General features: G+C 43.5%; 1 protein-coding gene across 1 annotated transcript in view; it reads right to left on the bottom strand.

The window, feature by feature from the left end:
- LOC126455701 (ATP-binding cassette sub-family C member 4-like) overlaps nt 1-22,331 on the bottom strand; it is a 285,023-nt gene that overhangs the window by 224,854 nt on the left and 37,838 nt on the right. The window lies entirely within an intron of this gene.

Raw genomic sequence — 22,331 nt, 5'->3', positions numbered from 1 at the left:
CTGGAGGACCTGAAATTACATTGCATTTATTATTTTCGTGCTCATTTAATTAATACTTTAGGTAGAATAAGAAGAAATTTGTATTCTCGAAAAAGAAGTCGAATAACAATCTGTACATTAGTTATTGAGATAAACTGGTTGCGATTACCATAATACTTATGATTTGTTGCAGACTTCACGACGTTCATATTGTTGTTGTTGTTTTGGTCTTCAGTCCTGAGACTGGTTTGATGCAGCTCTCCATGCTACTCTATCCTGTGCAAGCTTCTTCATCTCCCAGTACTTACTGCAACCTACATCCTTCTGAATCTGCTTAGTGTATTCATCTCTTGGTCTCCCTCTACAATTTTTACCCTCCACGCTGCCCTACAATGCTAAATTAGTGATCACTTGACGCCTCAGAACATGTCCTACCAACAGGTCCCTTCTTCTTGTCAAGTGACGTTCATATAGAAAAAGAAAAAAAAATTCGTAAAGCGTTGTTAGTTGGAATACAGAAGGCCGCTTACGGGGAAAACATTTTTGAGCCGTGCGTGGCTCCTGTTCCTGCCATCATGTATTTTGCACCCTGCTTTTAACGTACTTCCACCTCACTACGTTAATTTCAATATCTACTGTCACTGAGTTGCTGCTTTGTCTGACCGTGAGCGGCGTTAGCAGCGCGTATCAATATATCCCCTCTCGCAGTATCTTTGCTTGACTGCTATTACTTCCCGGTCGTTGTCTGTCGTAGAGGAGTTCGTGTCGTGAGTTCGGGTCGCGCCGGCTGTAGTGGCCGAGCGGTTCTAGGCGCTACAGTCTGGAACCGCGCGACCGCTACGGTCCCAGGTTCGAATCCTGCCTCGTGCTTGGATGTGTATGATGTCCTTAGGTTTAAGTAGTTCTAAGTTCTAGGGGACTGATTACCTCAGAAGTTAAGTCCCATAGTGCTCAGAGCCATTTGAACCATTTTTGAAGTTCGAGTCGTGAGTTCGGGTCTACCAGTCAGTTGGAAAGCGTCTGGAACGCAGTCCGGACCTGCTAGTCGGGGAGTGGCAATGTGGCACTAGGACAGTCGGGTTGGAGCAGCAGCGAGGTCTGCGTTGACATGGCTCGCCCGACCATTGCCGGAACGCATCACTTGAGCCGGACCACGGTCTTGCTGGATCGTCGGCCGGTCGTCCTACCGGACGACGCGTTTAGGCTCGCCGATCGTTCGTGAGTCGGCTTTGTGTGTGTGTGTGTGTGTGTGTGTGTGTGTGTGTGTCTTCGTGTGTGTTTAGTTACTGTTGCGTATCGTTCACGTCTTTGTGCAAGTGTTTGTCAGGTTGTGTGAGTAGTTGGTGTTATTTCCACTGGTGACCATTTGAGATGTTGTCGGCGTTCTGAGAGGAGTCGGTCGTTTGGTGGCGCGCTCGGCTGGGTCCGCTGCCGGTCCCTGCACAGTGTCGGAGCGTGTGTGTAGCTCCCCGATCGTGGTTCACTGACCCAGGACGTCAAGGTTGAGTAGTGCTTTCAGTTGCCCAAGGTTTTGACAGTTAATACATACTCCATTGTGGATTATCACGTTGGTAACCTTTTCTGTTTGAGTTCTCATGTACTGATTGATGGGAAGCAAGTCGTTGTGTCGGTCGGTCCGTCGCTGTCCCTTGGCTGGGTTCCGACGGATCAAGTATAGTTGGGCTCACCACCTGTCTCGCTTAAGTGAACTAGGGCAGACCGACCTCCCTGGAGGCTTTTTGAGTGTCACCGGTGTTTAATTGTCTGTTGTCAGCTACTTTAAATTTTAGGCATATGGTTATCTGTTTTTGTTTTCTTAAAATTTTGCAAAATTAATTTTTAAAATTATCTTTGAAGCTTAAACATTGCGGCCTTCTGTCTTTAAAGATTATGGTAATATATTTTAAAATTTTGAAGTTTAATTGTGGCCCTCAGCCATTCGTATTGCACTTTGCATATGTTGCTTCCTTAAATTATTTTATTGCTATCTGGATTTTTATCTTGTTAAGATTTCTTGTTGGAGGCCTTCAGCCGTGAAAGAGTTGCATTCGGTACAGATCCGGCTATGTGCCGCTTTGGTTGTAAAGGTTATTAAATTACAATAAATGACAATTATAAGGAGAAACTGACCTCAACCTTTGGCTCTTTACACAATCCTATTACCTGTTCTGCCCAGTGGGTTTAGCAGGCGTCTCAGTTTTTTTACACTGGGCTAAATGATCCCTTTCCACGCAGTGTATGAGTAAGAGTAGTCTTAATTATATCTGATGAGTGAAGATGTCTGTGAAGGGCATGTATATAGTGTGGTGTCAAGTTTGTTTGTTTCGTAAGATGATGAGAGAAGAGAGAGAGTAAAATCCAGTGCCGGCTCATAGCCTACTCCGCCGAGTTTGTCACCATGCGACGGACGTATCACCATCAACGGTGTGACACGCCCTCACTTCATAAGACGCCTGCGCAGTGGTTTGGAATTTATTCCAGTACATTGGTGCAAAGTCTGGTGAACAGGTCAGCAACTTTGCGCCTCCCCATGCAAGCGGTGAAAATTTCTTCCACCACCCCAGAGCCAACCGTCACTGCACAAGTGTGTAGTAGGGACGACGGCTACGGAGGTCAGTTCTCATATAGCTTCTTTATAGATATTTTGGCGAGAAACGCTACCACCAACGTTCACCGTGAAACAGTGAAACGGGTTCGAGAATTGTGTGACGTTTCTTACTGTTGTAATATATGTGTTTATACCACCCTCTCTTTCTATTCGGTATTGATGTTCTCCAGGAATTCAGTTGCTTGGACTGCAAGGTATGCACAGATCTTTCTTTTTTCTCCTTAAGCGAAATATTGATCACGCTAATTAAGGCCACACAGGTAACGTCTCTTCCGAAGTACTTCTGTCCAAAAAGCGATTCTGGAACCTAGAGTCTAAGGTTTTTGTTAATCATGCCATTTACGTCCTTACGGTGATATTTCCACAGAAACTCTCAACCTCTAACACACATATCTTTATATGTAACGGAGAAGTGAAATATCAATTTTCGTAGATATAGCTTTAAATTTTCTTAATTTAACGAAATGTTTTCTTAAAAATTTTCATCCCCTATTTCATCCCCTCAGGGGTTGAATTTCCAAAAACAATGTAACATGTATTTCTAACAGAGAAGCCAAATACAAATGTTCATAGATTTACCTATGAAAATGCTTCCATAATGAAATAATCTCATAAAAAATTTTATGCCCTATTTCTGTTCCTTAGATGGTCGAATTTCCAAAAACACTGCAACACGTATTTTTTTTATTTCCAATCGGGAAGTCAAACACCAATTTTCATAGATGTAGATTTAAAGTACTTTAGTAGCTTTTTAATAATGATTTATTTTTTAAAAAAAGTCATCCAATATTTTACCCCACTAGTGGATGAATTTCCAAAATCGCTGAAACATGTTTCTATTATTTTTATTTCTGACTGAGAAATCAAATGCTAATTTTCGTACTTCTAACTTCAAAATTGCCTTAACAGCAATAGCAACATTTTTCAAAAAGCCTTTCATCTCCTATTCCACTCCCTTAGAAGTGGAAATTCAAACCATCCCTTCTTAAAAGATGCCAGCAGTATACGATCAGCACCGTCTGCAAATTTATAGTTTCTATTCTTAGTGCTTTGGGCTGGGCAATGAAAAGTCAGTGAGTAAGTCAGCCAGTCGAGACGTTACCTATGTATAGCGAGACAAGAACTTCTCCTAAAAGTTTGATTACTCTTCACTTCTCATAATTAATTCAGTGACAACGGCCACGAAAGCCTGCAGACTTTGAAGGGTGTCCGGAGTGAAATTAAGCATGGTCTATTCGCAGAAAGTAGCTCTTCAATTGACCTCATACTATATGTCACACAGATGTAAGGCTTATACCGGTAAGTGCAGCAACATATCGTAATCTAACATGAGGACCGTGGCGTATTACAGCTAAAACAAATACCTCCATCTCCTCACTTTTTGCTGGTCTTCGTCTTTTAAGCCGTGATTTCTCAGACTACTTGTTCAACGAAGCCGTTGTTCACCACGGAAGAAAGAAGCTCTTCTACCAGGATATCTCATGGCATACGCCAGGTCTGCTCCATTGGCATCGAATCAGTATTCGCCGAGCATCAACAACACGTCGACGTACTCGCTAGATGAATATGCCACATTTATTCGACGTCGGTGTCCTGGGCACACTGAACCCCGTTTGTTTGTACGGTCCGGCCTGCCGTGTATAAGGCGGTCTAAGACGAAGGTCGGCATGTCTGATCGAACATGACATCTAACAGCGCATCGAGGAAGCTTGTCGCTCCTTGAGACCGGCGACTTCATTTTCGTCCACAAGTCTCTCAGAAGGCGAAATGCGTTGTGCATACAAGAAAGTTGACAGACATTTGAACACCTCACTTACATCAACACAACAACAGCTGAGCGGAATGCACATGGTCTTGAAAGGAGGATATAAGATGAACATCAACAAAAGCAAAACAAGGTAAATGGAATGTAGTTGAATTAAATCAGGTGATGCTAATGGAATTAGATGAAATGATCGTAAGGCATTGCTGGCCGGGAGGCCCCATACGGGGAAGTTCGGTCGCCGTATTCCAAGTCCTTTTTAGTTCACGCCATTTCGGTGACTTGCGAGTCTATGATGATGAAATGGTGATGAAGGACACACAACACCCAGTCATCACGAGGTAGAGAAAATACCTAATCCCGCCGGGATTTGAACCCGGGACTCCGCGCGCAGGAAGCGAGAACGCTACCGCAAGACCACGAGCTGCGAAATGGAAAGTAGATAAGGAAACGACAGTTTCGCTATTTGGGCAGCATAATAACTGTTGATGGACGAAGTAGGGAGGATACAAAACATAAACTGGCAATGGCAAGAGAAGCTTTTCTGAAGAACATAAATTTTTTACCATTGTATACAGATTTAAGAGCTAAAAAGTCTTTTCTGAAAGTACTTGTCTGGAGTGTAGCCATGTATGGAAGTGAAACATGAACGGTCAGTAGCTTAAACAAAAAGCATATAGAAGCTTTCGAAATGTGGTGCTACGAAGAATGTTGAAGATTAGATGGCTAGATTACTTAGCTAATGAGGAGGTACTGAACAGAATTGGGGAGACAAGAAATTTGTGGCACAGCTGGACCGAACGAAGGGATCGGTTGATAGGACACATTCTGAGGTATAAAATGATCAGCAACTTAGTATTGGAGGAACGTGTGGGGGTAAAAGTCGTAGGGGGAGACCAAGAGATGAACACAGTAAGCAGATTTAGGACGATGTAGGTTGCAGTGGTTATTCGGAGGTAGAGAGGCTCACACAGAATAGACTAGCATGGAGAGCTGCATCAAACCACTCTTCAAACTGACGACAACAACAACTACAATAACCTCCACTTGAACATTCATCAGCACACAGCCGAGTATTACGTATAGCATAGAAAGTTTCTAGCTCCCAAACTAAACGTGATAAAAATGTAATCTAAATGGATTCGTATACGGATGGTTTCAACACATCATCTACATGATAGAAAAAAAACAAGTTTTCTATGTAAAAAAGTGTTTCTCGTTGCTGTACCTCTCTGAAAAATAAATAACTATATTCATAAAACCGCAAAAAGTGTGACGTTTCTTATGTGGACCTATCTCAATAAGTATTCCCGTCACCCATTATTTTGCATGTTACAGAAGCATACACTTTATCTGAAACAAACTGTGTATACAGGGTGAACATTAATAAAACCAACAAACGGCAGGGACCAATTCCTGACTGGAAATAGAGTAGAAAAGGTCCTATGAACATGTGTCCGGAAATGTATCGTTGCCACAGTAGATAACGCTGACGAATGACAGTTCCTCTGACCATGAAAACTGTGTTCCTTGTGTGTTGTAGGCAGTGTGATTGACGCACCGTATTGTAACCAACTGAATGATCCGGTATTCATGTCTGGAACAGACCGAGATGTGCTTGTGCACAGCTAATCAGATGGAAACGGTAGAGACGAAGCACGGCTGTACCAAAAGGAGTACCCTCAGAGACAGCAACTACATCACACAATATTTCAAATCCTTTTTGGGCGGTTGTGTGTGCTCATAGGACCTTACAGACAGACGAACGTGTAGGGAGGCGGCGGACTGTGTGTACTCCAGATCTTGGGGGTCAGGTTCTACAGGATACTGAGATGAACCTAGTACAAGCTCCAAATCTCCATCTGGAGGAAAGGTACCACAAACGTCAGTACTTTTATATCAAGTGTAGGCAAAAACGTAACTCAGTTATGGTTCTTGTGTTTACTAGTGCACTTGAAGCCCATCAGTCTGTGTTTTGATGTTGTAGCTATAACTTGCTCGTAAAGGTGTTGAGACATTCACATCGTTTATGGTGAATGTCGCCAAACTATTACAGCAGCAACATAAGCGTTCATGTGCGCTTCACGCACTGAGCAGTAGCAACAGGCATATCGAACAGCCTCTGTTAAAATTAATACCCTTAGAACGCCAGTCAAGTTGCGATTACTACGGCACATACTGCGTGCGACGGACGTCATGTCATCCTTCTGCAGGAAGTAGAGTTTCCCGACCTGTCTGGGTACGATACATACATTACACCCGCTGTACATGGCGGAAGCGGAACAGCGATACTTATACACGAAGGCATAGTAGCTGAGGACGTGGGGTACCTGCCGTCAGAGCGAGGACTGGCCCTAATAGTGCTGGGAGTACAGATCATCAATATCTATACCCCGTCAAAGTCCGACAGAAGGAGCGATCGTCTCCGATTTTACGCAGAGGAGATTGCGTCACTATTCTTAGGCCGCTATGAACATTTCTTACTCGGGGGCGACTTCAACTGCTTTCTCGCACCAAAGGACCAGTACCCACGTTATAATTCAAGCCAGAAGCTGCGGCAACTGGTACAGGACATGAATCTAACCAATACATGGGAGACGCGGCTGCACCATATGTTACAAGCCGTTCTGAAAGTCACCTCGATCGAATTTATGCCACACGTAGTCTCGACTCCACCATCCTCGATGCGGAATTACGGCCTCTCGCCTTCTCATATCATAAAGCATACACGTGCGCGGTCTCCCTACGTCGTTAATGGGTGTAGAGGAGTCACAGTACTTGGGAACTGAGTATAGCATACCTCAGGGAACGTGACCGGCAATGCTTAGTCAAAGACACTTGGCACGTGCGTGAACGACGCCATCCGACATACCTGTCGACGTGATGATGGTGGCTGGAATGTGTTAAACCTGTATTGCGGTGAGGCTTGATTGCATACGGAAGGACGCAGATGACGTGGAGGTGCCGCACGATGGAATTTTATTACGTTATGCTCCACGAACTTTCTGTGCAAGCTCCTTTACTAGATCTGAGTGCTGCCATAAAACGAACGCTGGCCTAAAAAATTTCCTTGACGCGACCCCATCTGGAGGTATTGTATGTTAACTTGGGACCTAGAAACGACGGAGAGGCTCCGTCCCCGCCGCAGCTGCAGTGGTCCACAGCCCCACGACGACTACCGCAGTCCACTTCACCCGCCCCCCCCCCCCCGCCGCCCCACATCGAACCCAGGGTTACTGTGCGATTCGGCGCCCGGTGAACCCCCTCCCCCCGCCCCCCCGGGGAACGTCTCACGCCAGACGAGTGTAACCCTTATGTTTGCGTGGTAGAGTAATGATGGTGTACGCGTACGTGGAGAACTTGTTTGCGCAGCAAGCGCCGACATAGTGTAGCTGAGGCGGAATAAGGCGAACCGGCCCGCATTCCCCGAGGCAGATGGAAAACCGCCTAAAAACCATCCACAGATGCCCGGCTCAAGTCCGCCGGGCGGGTTCCTGCCGGGGACCAGGCACCCCTTCCCACTCGGGAAAGCCGTGCGTTAGACGGCTCGACTAACCGGGCGGGCCATCTGGAAGTGGTCAAAGTCCGCGCAAAGGTCTTTGAGTGAGTCTGCGGAGAATCGCCGTCGATGTACGACGTTATCAGAGAAAATCGACGTAGGCGCAGAGCTTTAATACAGGCGATCGTACTGTCAGATGTTTGCCACATGATACCAGAAAAAGAAATTGCCAATGACTTCGTGGAACAAAGTCATTTTAACGGGCCGGAGTGGCCGCGCGGTTCTAGGCGCTACTGTCTGGAACCGCGCGACCGCTACGGTGCTTAGGTTAGTTAGGTTTAAGTAGTTCTAAGTTCTGGGGGACTGATGACCTCAGATGATAAGTGCCATAGTGCTCAGAGCCATTTGAACCATTCAACGGGGGAAGTCACGGAGGACGACATAATGGAAGCATTCGATAAGGGAGCCGATGGGCTTCCGTTAGAGTTTTGATGTACATTTAAAGATCTCATGACTCCACGATGGACTGCCATGTACCACGAATATTTGTTCCCCAATGACCCACTCCCACCCGCATTTGTGGAAGGAATGATCAACCCCATCCACGAACCATCCGGCAGCACAGGATACAGGCCTACCGGCCCCTAGCGATTCTTAATTGCGACTACGAGATCTACACTAGCATACTTGTGGCGCATTTCAAACTCTTACTGCGAAAAGTGAAGTTATTCGACCAAACGCAGCTGAGGGGGGATAGCAATATACAAGCGGTACTCAGCGACTACCTTGATGTGATTGCACAGGCAACAACGTGTCGCCTCGGGGGCATATTGGTGTGGACAGATTTTGCTTGCGCCTCTGGCAAGGTGAGCCACAACTATCTTGTGGAAGCGATGACGCACATGAAGTGCCTCTAAAGATTTGTAACTGTCGTGATGTGACTACTCTGCGGCGCCTCCTCAGTGAACGGCATGGTGGGGCAATCGGTTAGACAAGGTTTTCCACTGTCGACGATACTTTTTGTCATTGCTCTCGAGCCGCTGCTCTGTGGGCTTCGGAACCGCCTCCAAGGATTGTCGTTAAGACACCATAATTTTATTTGTATAACATACACTAATCTACATCTACATCTACATGGATACTCTGCAAATCACATTTAAGTGCCTGGCAGAGGGTTCATTGAACCACCTTCACAATTCTCTATTTTTGCAATCTCGTATAGCACGCGGGAATAATGAACACCTATATCTTTCCGTACGAGCTCTGATTTCCCTTATTTTATCTTGGTGATCGTTCCTCCCTTTGTAAGTCGGTGCCAACACAATATTTTCGCATTCGGAGGAGAAAGTTGGTGACTGGAATTTCGTGAGAAGATTCCGTCGCAACGAAAAACGCCTTTCTTTTAATGATGTCCATCCCAAATCCTGTATCATTTCTGTGACACTTTCTCCCATATTTCGCGATAATACAAAACGTGCTGCCCTTCTTTGAACTTTTTCGATGTACTCCGTCACTCCTATCTGGTAAGGATCCCACACCTCGCAAGAGTATTCTAAAAGTGGACGGACAAGCGTAGTGTAGGCAGTCTCCTTAGTAGGTCTGTTACATTTTCTATGTGTCCTGCCAGTAAAACGCAGTCTCTGGTTAGCCTTCCCCACAACATTTTCTGTGTGTTCCTTCCAATTTAAAACGTTCGTAATTGTAATACCTAGGTATTTAGTTGAATTTACGGCTTTTAGATTAGACTGATTTATCGTGTAACTGAAGTTTAACGAGTTCCTTTTAGCACTCATGTGGACGACCTCACACTTTTCGTTATTTAAGGTCAACTTCGACTATTCGCACCATTCCGATATTTCTTCTAAATCGTTTTGCGGTTTGTTTTGATCTTCTGATGATTTTATTAGTCGATAAACGGCAGCGTCATCTGCAAACAACCGAAGACGGCTGCTTAGATTGTGTCCCAAATCGTTTATATAGATAAGGAACAGCAAAGCGCCTATAACACTACCTTGGGGAACGCCAGAAATCACTTCTGTTTTACTCGATGACTTTCCGTCAATTACAACGAACTGTGACCTCTCTGAGAGAAAATCACAGAACCAGTCACATAACTGAGACGATATTCCATAAGCACGCAATTTCACTACGAGCCGCTTGTGTGGTACAGTGTCAAAAGCCTTCTGGAAATCCAGAAATACTGAATCGATCTGAAATCCCTTGTCAATAGCACTCATCAATCCATGTGTAGGGACTGTGGTTGTTGTGAGCGGACGCAAGGAGAATTGGCCACTCTTCGGGGGCAGGTGGAGGCTTTGTCTGTTAGGCTCATCGAGCTCGAGGCGCAGGCGTCGGCTCGTAGTGGCGTTGGGGCAACTGTGGTGAGACCTATGCCTACTTCGGTGGCCTTGGAATCACATGGAACCCCTGATGTCGCTGCGTCTTCCGGCAGTGAGCATCTTACCGGTCAGCCATCACTCCAGGGTGAATGGCGGACAGTGGTGGGCTCGCGCGTGCCTGGCCGAAAGGCGAAGGTGGGATCTGGCCGCGTGGCAGCTGCCTTACCCCTTTCCAACAGGTACGGGGTGCTTCCTAGTGGTGATGACATCGTTTCCGAGCCACCACAGGATCCCTCGCCTGTTGGGCCAGTGGCCGATTCTCCGGCAAGGTCCCGACAGTCACAGAGGGCGAGCCTATTAGTTATAGGGAGCTCCAACGTTAGGCGGGTTATGGAGCCCCTTAGGAAAATAGCGGGTAGGTCGGGGAAGAATGCCAGTGTGCACTCGGTGTGCTTGCCGGGGGGTCTCGTCCGTAATGTGGAGGAGGCCCTTCCGGCAGCTATTGAATGCACTGGGTGTGACCGGCTGCAGATAGTAGCACATGTCGGAACGAATGACGCCTGCCGCTTGGGTTCTGAGGCCATCCTTGGTTCCTTCCGGCGGCTGGCTGATTTGGTGAAGACAACCAGCATCGCACACGGAGTGCAAGCTGAGCTTAATATCTGCAGCATAGTGCCCAGAGTCGATCGCGGTCCTCTGGTTTGGAGCCGTGTGGAGGGTCTAAACCAGAGGCTCAGACGACTCTGCGACTATAATGGTTGCAAATTCATCGACCTCCGTTATTGGGTGGAGAACTGTAGGACCCCCCTAGACAGGTCAGGCGTGCACTACACACCGGAAGCAGCTACTAGGGTAGCAGAGTACGTGTGGCGTGCACACGGGGGTTTTTTAGGTTAGAGGGACCCCCCCCCCCCCCTTGGGCGAAACGATAAAATACCTGACGGCTTACCAGAGAGGACATTATCATCGTTGATAAAGAACGTCCGTCCTCAGAGACCAAAAACAGGAAAAGTTAACGTAATATTGGTAAACTGCAGGAGTATCCAGGGCAAGGTTCCTGAATTAGTATCTCTTATTGAAGGAAATAGTGCGCATATAGTATTAGGAACGGAAAGTTGGTTAAAACCGGAAGTGAACAGTAACGAAATCCTAGACACAGAATGGAATATATACCGCAAGGATAGGATAAACGCCAATGGTGGAGGAGTATTTATAGCAGTAAAGAATTCAATAATATCCAGTGAAGTTATTAGCGAATGCGAATGTGAAATAATCTGGGTTAAGTTAAGTATCAAAGGTGGGTCAGATATGATAGTCGGATGCTTCTATAGACCACCTGCATCAGCAACCGTAGTAGTTGAGCGCCTCAGAGAGAACCTGCAGAACGTCGTGAAGAAGTTTCGTGATCATACTATTGTAATAGGGGGAGACTTCAATCTACCAGGTATAGAATGGGATAGTCACACAATCAGAACTGGAGCCAGGGACAGAGACTCTTGTGACATTATCCTGACTGCCTTGTCCGAGAATTACTTCGAGCAGATAGTTAGAGAACCAACTCGTGAAGCTAACGTTTTAGACCTCATAGCAACAAATAGACCGGAACTTTTCGACTCCGTGAATGTAGAAGAGGGTATCAGTGATCATAAGTCAGTGGTTGCATCAATGACTACAAGTGTAATAAGAAATGCCAAGAAAGGAAGGAAAATATATTTGCTTAACAAGAGTGATAGGGCACAAATCGCAGAATATCTGAGTGACCACCATCAAACGTTCATTTCTGAGGAAGAGGATGTGGAACAAAAATGGAAAAAATTCAGAAACATCGTCCAGTACGCCTTAGATAAGTTCGTACCGACTAAGGTCCAAAGCGAGGGGAAAGATCCACCGTGGTATAACAATCATGTACGAAAGGTACTACGGAAACAAAGAAAGCTTCATCATAGGTTTAAGAGTAGTCGAATCATAGCTGATAAGGAAAAGCTGAACGAAGCGAAAAAGAGCGTAAAGAGAGCAATGAGAGAAGCATTCAACGAATTCGAACATAAAACATTGGCAAACAATCTAAACAAGAACCCTAAAAAGTTTTGGTCATATGTAAAATCGGTAAGCGGATCTAAATCCCCTATTCAGTCACTCGTTGACCACGATGGCACCGAAACAGAGGACGACCGAAGAAAGGCAGAAATACTGAATTCAGTGTTCCGGAACTGTTTCACTGCGAAAAATCGTAACACGGTCCCTGACTTCAGCCGTCGCACGGACGCCAAAATGGAAAATATTGAAATAAACGATATCGGAATTGAAAAACAACTGCTATCACTTAGTAGCGGAAAAGCATCCGGACCAGACGAGATACCCTTAAGATTCTACAGTGATTATGCTAAAGAACTTGCCCCCTTTCTATCAGCAATTTATCGTAGATCGCTGGAAGAACGTAAAGTACCTAGCGACTGGAAGAAAGCGCAGGTCGTTCCCATTTTCAAGAAGGGTCATAAATCAGATGCGAATAATTATAGGCCTATTTCGCTTACGTCAATCTGTTGTAGAATAATGGAACATGTTTTGTGTTCTCGTATTATGACGTTCTTAGATAATACAAATCTCCTTCATCATAACCAACATGGATTCCGCAAACAGAGATCATGTGAAACTCAGCTCGCCCTATTTGCCCAAGAAATTCACAGTGCCGTAGACACTGGCGAGCAGATTGATGCCGTATTCCTGGACTTCAGGAAGGCATTTGATACGGTTCCGCACTTACGTTTAGTGAAAAAAATACGAGCTTACGGAATATCGGACCAGGTTTGTGATTGGATTCAGGATTTCCTAGAAGAAAGAACACAACATGTCATTCTTAACGGTTCAAAATCTGCAGATGTAGAGGTAATTTCGGGAGTACCGCAGGGAAGCGTGATAGGACCTTTATTGTTTACAATATACATGAATGACTTAGTTGACAACATCGGTAGCTCCGTGAGGCTATTTGCAGATGACACGGTTGTCTACAAGAAAGTAGCAACATCAGAAGACTCGTACGTACTCCAAGAGGACCTGCAGAGGATTAATGCATGGTGCGACAGCTGGCAGCTTTCCCTAAACGTAGATAAATGTAATATAATGCGCATACATAGGGGCAGAAATCCATTCCAGTACGACTATGCCATAGGTGGTAAATCATTGGAAGCGGTAACGACCGTAAAATACTTAGGAGTTACTATCCGGAGCGATCTGAAGTGGAATGATCACATAAAACAAATAGTGGGAAAAGCAGGCGCCAGGTTGAGATCCATAGGAAGAATTCTAAGAAAATGTGACTCATCGACGAAAGAAGTAGCTTACAAAACGCTTGTTCGTCCGATTCTTGAGTATTGCTCATCAGTATGGGACCCTTACCAGGTTGGATTAATAGAAGAGATAGACATGATCCAGCGAAAAGCAGCGCGATTCGTCATGGGGACATTTAGTCAGCGCGAGAGCGTTACGGAGATGCTGAACAAGCTCCAGTGGCGGACACTTCAAGAAAGGCGTTACGCAATACGGAGAGGTTTATTATCGAAATTACGAGAGAGCACATTCCGGGAAGAGATGGGCAACATATTACTACCGCCCACATATACCTCGCGTAATGATCACAACGAAAAGATCCGAGAAATTAGAGCAAATACGGAGACTTACAAGCAGTCGTTCTTCCCACGCACAATTCGTGAATGGAACAGGGAAGGGGGGATCAGATAGTGGTACAATAAGTACCCTCCGCCACACACCGTAAGGTGGCTCGCGGAGTATAGATGTAGATGTAGATGTAGAATAAAGAGCTAGTTGTGTTTCACAGGAACGATGTTTTCTAAACCCATGTTGACTGTGTGTCAATAGACTGTTTTATTCGTGGTAATTCATTATGTTCGAACACAATATATGTTCCAAAATCCTGCTGCATAGCGACGTTAACGATATGGGCCTGTAATTTAGTGGATTACTCCTATTGCCTTTCTTGGTTATTGGTGTGACTTTGAAACGTCCCCTTAGAAAAATTTATGAATGACTGTGCTGATTAACCTCTTACATTATTTGCTTTTCAAACAGCTGAGCAAAACTGAACGTACTCAGACATTATTCTCTTTACTTATTCTGATCAACACTAAACTGACACACAATATTTTTAGCGCAACGCAAACTGACTTTCAAAAATCCCTACAAAAGAATGGCCCTGACTAACAATATCCTATACCTTTCGTGAATCACTTACCTCACAAAAATCTTCGTTACTCAAACTCTCTTTCTACAGAGTTTTGAAAATGGAACTTTAATTTTGTACACCCTGCAGTTTCAGGGACGGTGATGAGACGACCTTATATGTAGGAGTGGGAAAGTAATTATGAGAGCGTATAAGAATGGAACACAGGTCATCAGTGGCAGTTAAAAAAAAAAATGGTTCAAATGGCTCTGAGCACTATGGGAGTTAACATCTGAGGTCATTAGTCCCATAGAACTTAGAACTACGTAAACCTAACTAACTTAAGGGCATCACACACATCCATGCCCGATGCAGGATTCGAACCTGCGACCGTAGCAGTCACGCGGTTCAAGACTGAAACTCCTAGAACCGCTCGGCCATCGCGGAAGGCAGTGGCAGTTTTATCGGAGATAAAGAAGTGAAACGAGACTATTTTTGTTATTGAGTAGTAGCTCACATGAAAGGAATGGCGAGTTGATAGACACTAAAAGAAGGAAAGCAAATGTGAGATGTACAACAATCAGTAACGAAGAGATGACGGTAAGAAGTTTAGCTGGGGAGCCAGGCTATTGCAGATGTTTGCAATATGAACCGCTTCCACGAAAACTTCTAAAAAGAAACAATTAGCTACATCAGAAAGGCATTATAATACTACATTTCGTCCACGTTAAGGATTGTTTTCGTCATAAAGTGTGGTCTAGAAATGTCTTGGACGTCAAACACAGCGCTATTGTACTGCGTAAGGTTATCCGCATTCCGTACGGCCTTGCATGGAACTGGTACTTGAAATTACTTGCAGCTTGTCTAAGAAGGCAATGTCTCTGCAGCAGGGCGCGACATTGGCACGGCTTGGCGCCGAGCTCGAAGGCCGTGGAGTAATGACCGCCCAGGCAACTAGGCGGACAATACAAACGTTATATTGCATGCCGCATTGGTTTTAAACTATTTGCAAGACAGAAAACACGAAATTCTAGATGCTATATCTCGGCGCAGTAATAGACGGGGAAAATATTCAACACTTACAATAAGTTACAATTCGCGATATCGTACAAATAATTTTATTTGATTTGCAAACCAGACCAGTGCAGTGCCTCAAGGAATGTTGCTTTCAATTTTTCTGTTTCATATAAGCGGACGCAATAATTAAACTAGCTTTTGTGCAGATATATCGAAATGTTCTCTATATGAGTTAAATCAGAGAGTACAACTCTTTCAAATTTTAAATGGGACATTTATTTTTCTTCAGCGTAAATCCCTATTGTCAGCAACGTTGTGCAAGAAGTTTATAATGGCAAACTTTGAGATATACTCTATGGACAGTGACTCAGTGTACTGGAGAAGAACGTCGATGATCACTGGCGTGTTATTGCATATAATATGGTGCTAATTTGTTAGGTATGTGTTATGTGTCCAGGTTAATGGTAATTGCAATATGATTATATTCAAAAATTCTTAGTCAGTAACCCACTGTTTTCTAGGATAAGAACTCTAATATTGCCAAAAAAGGAAAACGAGAACGAAGTGCTAGGCTATTTCTCATTGTTGACAGATTTTGCTTTTATGTGAGCACACTATAGAAATTTTCACGTATAGTGCAGTATTGTTATTGATTAGTGTATGACATTATTTTCCGTAACTCATAAAGATATTGTGCCACTATGATGACATATTGCTAAATGATAATAATTCATTTCTGCCACCACTTCGGGGCTAATTTTATTTAGAGTTTACGGGGCACATTTTCTAGGAGGACAGCTTTGTGTGTTTTACATTGGGAAGGCGTTCTCGCGGTGTGGTCTTGGGTCCTCTCTGCAGCTACTGAGTCTCATTGCGAAGGGCTAATGTACCCTGGGAGTCGGGTAGTGTTCGCGAAAGTAAGGCTTCGGTCTGCTTCGTGCTTTTGTCAGCAGTGTCAGCGGGCCTTCTAGGCATGAGGTGAAGCAGCAACTACTATTCCCAGGGGGTAACTGACGCCTCACATTCTTGCCTATTCTGTTCGGAAATCAAAGGATAAGACATTGAGATGACAGCCAACCAGTGTGGAAAAGTCTGTTGCTTTCCCTTCACAATTTGGTGTACTCAATCGAACTGAGTATACTTGGCATGAATAAGCCGACCAATCGTTGTGACACTGTTCCATACCGGTACCAATAGCCTATTAGTTAAGGTGCATTTTTACGTAAAGTGTGAGAAGTTTCTGGAGCGTTCCCCATTTTTTAATGAAACAAGCGATGTTGTCCTCTATCACACTGGCGACAGCATTGAGTCATTCCCTCCAAATAGTTTGTTTTGAAAGTAGAGAGATCTGGAAAGAGATGTTTCAAGGTCATTCGATCCCCGTCTCCTGTGAAGAACACCCGTCCCCCAGCCGTCGTTTGATGCTGATGGCTGGACGGTTCGCTGATTTTATTTTGGAGAAATGTATGTGTTGCAATTGCTGTGGAACTCATAAACTGGTATATTCTCGTTTTGCCATGAAACTTGTGTTGATAACGTTGGTTGTAATCTGTGGCATTTGTTGTAACGTTAACTTTGATTTTGCGAGCTGTCCCAGAATAGCAGATCTTGTTGCACTTTTTTCATACTGTTTTCCATACTTTCAGTATCCCCTCATTGTGTTAGCGTCATTTTGCAGTTTGGTTTGACTTTTAATTTTTGTAATGATTTTTGTCAGTCATTAGAGTAAATAAATTTCTATCAATCTTACACAGCTTTGACTTTGATTTCAAAATCCTTTAATGGTTAGGCGGAGGGGGAGTGGAGGAAGGAGTAGAAATGTTACGAAGATAATATTTGCAGTTCTCATGAGAGAAATCCGAAATTCGCACCAAATCAGCAGTGATGTTTTTTTTTTTCACATCATTTACCTTACGAAAAACGAGCTATGAAAACTGCAAAACCAAAAGATCTTGAAAGGATTATGTGCCCATTTTTCAAAAGTGTAATGAAACCTACGACCATATTTTGGCAATACGGATGAGTAACGGTAAGTAACATTTCATTCACGTAAAAATTATGGTGTAAACTGCCTCAAATCTATAGGTAAAAACAAATCTCTATTTTCTTGAAGAAATGGACTGAAAGCGTCTTTAAAATAAAACGTGAAACGCGTCCGAATCGTAAATAAATATATCGCAGCTAGACAAGATATTTTGAAGTTACAGAATGAATTTAATGGAACTTAGCCGTAGTTTGAAATTCATGAAACAGTGTAGATAAATAAAGACAATGATCGATTCAGGAACAAGAATTCCTGTTACGAGGTAAAATATATTTTGTGGGTTGTAAATAGATGTGCCAGTTGGTATAGCAAACATAACAACGATAAGGAGTCTATTATTATCCAGAGCACCAAGATAGCAGAACAAACGAGGTGTGTTGTTGATTGTGAGAATTCCTTTCTCCTTGCAACGCAGCTCCCAGCGCAGCATAGAACTGCGAATACCAGCGCACCTCTGGAGAATATCCTGGAGCTCCAACCAGCGTCCTCCCGCTGATGTGCACGAGTATGCTGCCGTTCTTGCACTCTCTGGCTGAACATTTTGAATCCCCACAGTGCAATGTGGTTAGCTACTGTTAACGCAATCTATGGACAGCAGAAGAACGAACGGTGTGACTTTGAATTGCCTTTGTTGAAATATAAACAAAGCTAATTAAAGAATGTGATTATGAGTTAAGTAACATATTAAACTATCTGTGTAACCAGTCGTTTATCAGTGGAATATTTCCTGAATCGTTAAAATATGCTGAAGTTAAGCCATTGTTTAAGAAGGGAGATAAAGAAATAGCATCAAATTCCCGTCCAATTTCACTTTTGCCAGCATTCTCAAAAATTTTAGAAAATGTAATGTCCAATCGGCTTTATAACCATCTTATCTCAAATAACGTACTGTCAAAATTACAGTTCGGATTTCTAAAGGGTAGTGATATATTTTGTGATCTGTCAAAGCCATTTGACTGTGTAAATCACAATATCCTTTTAAGTAAATTAGAATATTACAGTGTTACAAGAAATGCTGCAAAATGGTTAAAATCTTATATCTCCGGCAGGAAACAAAGGGTGTTATTAGGAAAGAGACATGTATCAAGCTATCAGGCCTCATCCAACTGGGAACTAATTACATGTGGGCTCCCACAAGGTTCCATTTTAGGGCCCTTACTTTGACTTGTGTATATCAATGACCTTTCATCAGTAACATTACCAGATGCCAAGTTCGTTTTGTTTCCTGATGATACAAACATTGCAATAAATAGCAAATCAAGTTTAGTCTTAGAAAAATCAGCTAATAAAATATTTGTGGACATTAATCACTGGTTCCTAGCCAATTCCTAAGTCACTAAACTCTGAAAAAACACACTACATGCAGTTCAGAACTTGTAAGGGGTGTCTCACGAGTATATGCCTAACATACGATGACAAGCAGATACAAGAAGTGGACAGTGTTAAATTCTTGAGATTACAGCCTGATAATAAATTCAACTGGGAAAAGCACACCACAGAACTGCTGAAGCATCTTAACAAATCTCTATTTGCAGTGCGAATTGTGTCAGACATAGGGGATATAAATATGGAAAAGCTGGCATACTATGCTTACTTTCATTCCATAATGTCATATGGGAGTATTTTTTGGGGTAATTCATCAAGCCAAGCTAAAGTTATCCGGGCACAAAAACGTGCAGTAAGAGTTGTATGTGGTGTGAACTCAAGAACATCCTGCAGAAGCCTATTTAGGGAACTAGCGATACTAACTACTGCTTCCCAATATATTTATTTTTTGATGAAATTTGTCATTAAAAATATATCACTTTTTCAAACCAACAGCTCAATTTATCGTTCAAATGGCTCTGAGCACTATGGGACTTAACATCAATGGTCATCAGTCCCCTAGAACTTAGAACTACTTAAACCTAACTAACCTAAGGACAGCACAGAACGCTCAGTCATCACGAGGCAGAGAAAATCCCTGACCCTGCCGGGAATCGAACCCGGGAACCAGGGCGTGGGAAGCGAGAACGCTACCGCACGACCACGAGCTGCGGACTCAATTTATGGAATCAATATTATAAATAAGAATAATCTTCACAAGGATTTAAAGTCACTTAGTCTTGTACAAAAAAGTGTGCATTATTCAGGAACACACATTTTCAATAATTTGTCAGTAGCTATAAAAAACTTAACAACCAATGAAATTTAGTTTAAGAGAAGCCTAAAGGATTTATTGGTGGCCAACTCTTTCTACTCCATTGATGAATTTCTCAGTAGAACCAACTGAGTGCAGTAATGTGTTCATTGTAAATAATTATGTGTTTGTGTGTGTGTGTGTGTGTGTGTGTGTGTGTGTGTGTGTGTGTGTGTGTGTGTGCAAGTACAATCTAACTTCTGTACCATTTCAGTGCAGTAATGTGTTCATTGTAAATAAGTATTATAGTAGTTGTATTACACGTTTATTACCTTATAAATAAATTAAGAAGAACTTTTATTTTAAATTCAGTGGATTAGTACTTGTAAAATGATTCTTTCATATGATGTTCATTAAAAAATGACGATCATTCCGCTTGGGACCTGTGGAATGGTACATTAGCTTATTTGTTTGAATTGTAAATATTTGTTATGAATTGTTGTTTTTCTGACATGTTCTACATCCTTGAGGACCTCCACACTACGGATCAATTGGAATGAACGTAAATCTAATCTAATATAATCTAATCTGACATGCTCCCCATCGCACTACTTCCAATGAATTGCGCTTCGACGCCATTCACCAAAGTTAATTATTCGTCTCACCTTCTCGCACAGTCGCCACCCGACATTCGAGCGTTCTGCTAAACCTTTGCAGTGCCACTGGTAAACACGTGGTAGTTTTGTGAGATTGCTGCCGAAATAACTAATTTCTCTTTACTGTTGAATTACGTTTGACCGAATTATTGGTGTTATTTGTTTAACTGTATTTTTCAGAAACATGACTTAAAATTGCTGTCATTAATGTATGCTAATATTCTCTCTCTCGCACCGGAGTTAAGTGGTAATGCAAGAAATTTTTAATTGCCATTGTTTGGCAGGTAACAGAGGGAGGCTCAGAAGCAATTCTTGATTAAGAGACTGCACGCCGAAGTTCTGTCTGTTGTCCAACAATATTTTAGCATTGTATTAATACTAATATTGATCCAGCTCGTATACTTGGTCGCCTTGGTTCTATTGGAGAGAAATGAACTACGCTGTCTGATGAAAAGTATCCGCACAACCATGTGTAATGCGGAGTTGAACACTGGATGTCACGAGTGGCCGACTCGCCAGTATAAAAGAAAAGGCGAGGAGTACTGTACTGCCAATGGAGACGTAGTAACAAAATAATGTGTCAGTTAGTGTGGCTCAGTGACTTTGAACGTGGACTACGCGTTGGATTTCACCTGCGAAACAACTCCATCAGCGACATTTCAACCCTTCTACAACACCCGAGTTGACTGTTGGTGGTGTGATCGTGAAGTGGAAACGCGAACAGCTGTCCGTACGGCTGCCCCTGTCGGAGGTTCGAGTGCTCCCTCGGGCTTGGGTGTATGTGTTGTCCATAGTGTAAGTTAAAGTTAGATTAAGTAGAGTGTAGGCTTAGGGACAGATGACCTAAATAGTTTGGTCCCATAAGACCTTACTACAAATTTCCAAATTTTCCAAACACAGCTGAACCAAGTCCAGGAAAAACCTCGTGTACTGACGGATGGGGACCGTCGTACGTTGCCGAGCGTGGTTGTAAAAGTCGCACGAGATCAGCGGAAGGAATAACTTGGAAGCTCCAAAAAGCTACCAGCAGTTCAGCCAGGAACTGACAGCTCGGAGGGAGGTAAAAAAGAGTAGGGTGCAACGGTCGAGCAGCTCTCCAAAAGGCACACATTTCTGTAATGAATGCTAAGCGATACTTGAGGTGGTGTAAGGAGCGACTTCACTTGACAGTGGATGATTGGAAAGGAGTGATTTGGAATGATGAACAGAGCTGTACCCTCTGGCAATCCGTAAGAAGGGTTTGGCTTCGGCGAATACCTGGAGAATGTTGTCTGCCATCACGTGTAGTGCCAACCGTGAAGTATATGGAGGAGGTGGTGTTTCGGTATTGGCGTGTCTTTGTTGGTTAGGCTGTGGTCCCCTTATTACGCTTAAGAAAAAGCTGATTGCAGAAGGATATTAATACATTTTACAGTACATTGTACTGCGTGCACTAGAGGGTCAGTTCGGAGTCGATGACGCTTATAGCCGGACGTTGTGGCCGAGCGGTTCTAGACGCTTCAGTCCGGAACCACGCGGCTGCTATGGTCGCAGGTTCGAATCCTGCTTCGGGCACGGATCTGTGTGATGTCCTTAGGTTAGTTAGGTTTAAGTAATTCTAAGTTCTAGGGGACTGATGACCTCAGATGTAAAGTCCCATAGTGCTCAGAGTCATTTGAACCATTCGATGCTTATATCAGCATGGCAATGCATCCTACTATGAAGCAACATCTATGAGGCAATGACTTGTGCACAGTAACATTCCTGATGTGGACTGTCCCCGAGTCCCGATCTGAACCAGTGGTACATCTTCGGGGTGAGTCACAACGTTGAATTCGATCCAGACCCGAGCGTCCTACATTATTTGATTTGGTGGCTTCGAATCTTGAATAATAGGTCGCCGTTCCTCCAGAGACACTTAGATATACCACTAACAGCGTCCCCAGCAGAGTCTTAACAGGAAATGCGGACACACCCGAAGTTAATTTCCATTAACAGGTGACCGAATACTACTGATCTGATAGTGTATGTATGCTACGCTGTTAACTATGGCCCTTCCTTTCATTTCCTTAATCAACCATAACAATACACGTCTATACACAATAATCGTTCATAACATGTGTCAACATGGGTTAATAGTCAATAAACTTAA

Source organism: Schistocerca serialis, chromosome 2 (assembly GCF_023864345.2).
Source record: "Schistocerca serialis cubense isolate TAMUIC-IGC-003099 chromosome 2, iqSchSeri2.2, whole genome shotgun sequence".
Classification (NCBI taxonomy): Eukaryota; Metazoa; Arthropoda; class Insecta; order Orthoptera; family Acrididae; genus Schistocerca; species Schistocerca serialis.
Note: the sequence above shows the minus strand (reverse complement) of the source record. Positions and strands in the feature narration are given on the sequence as shown.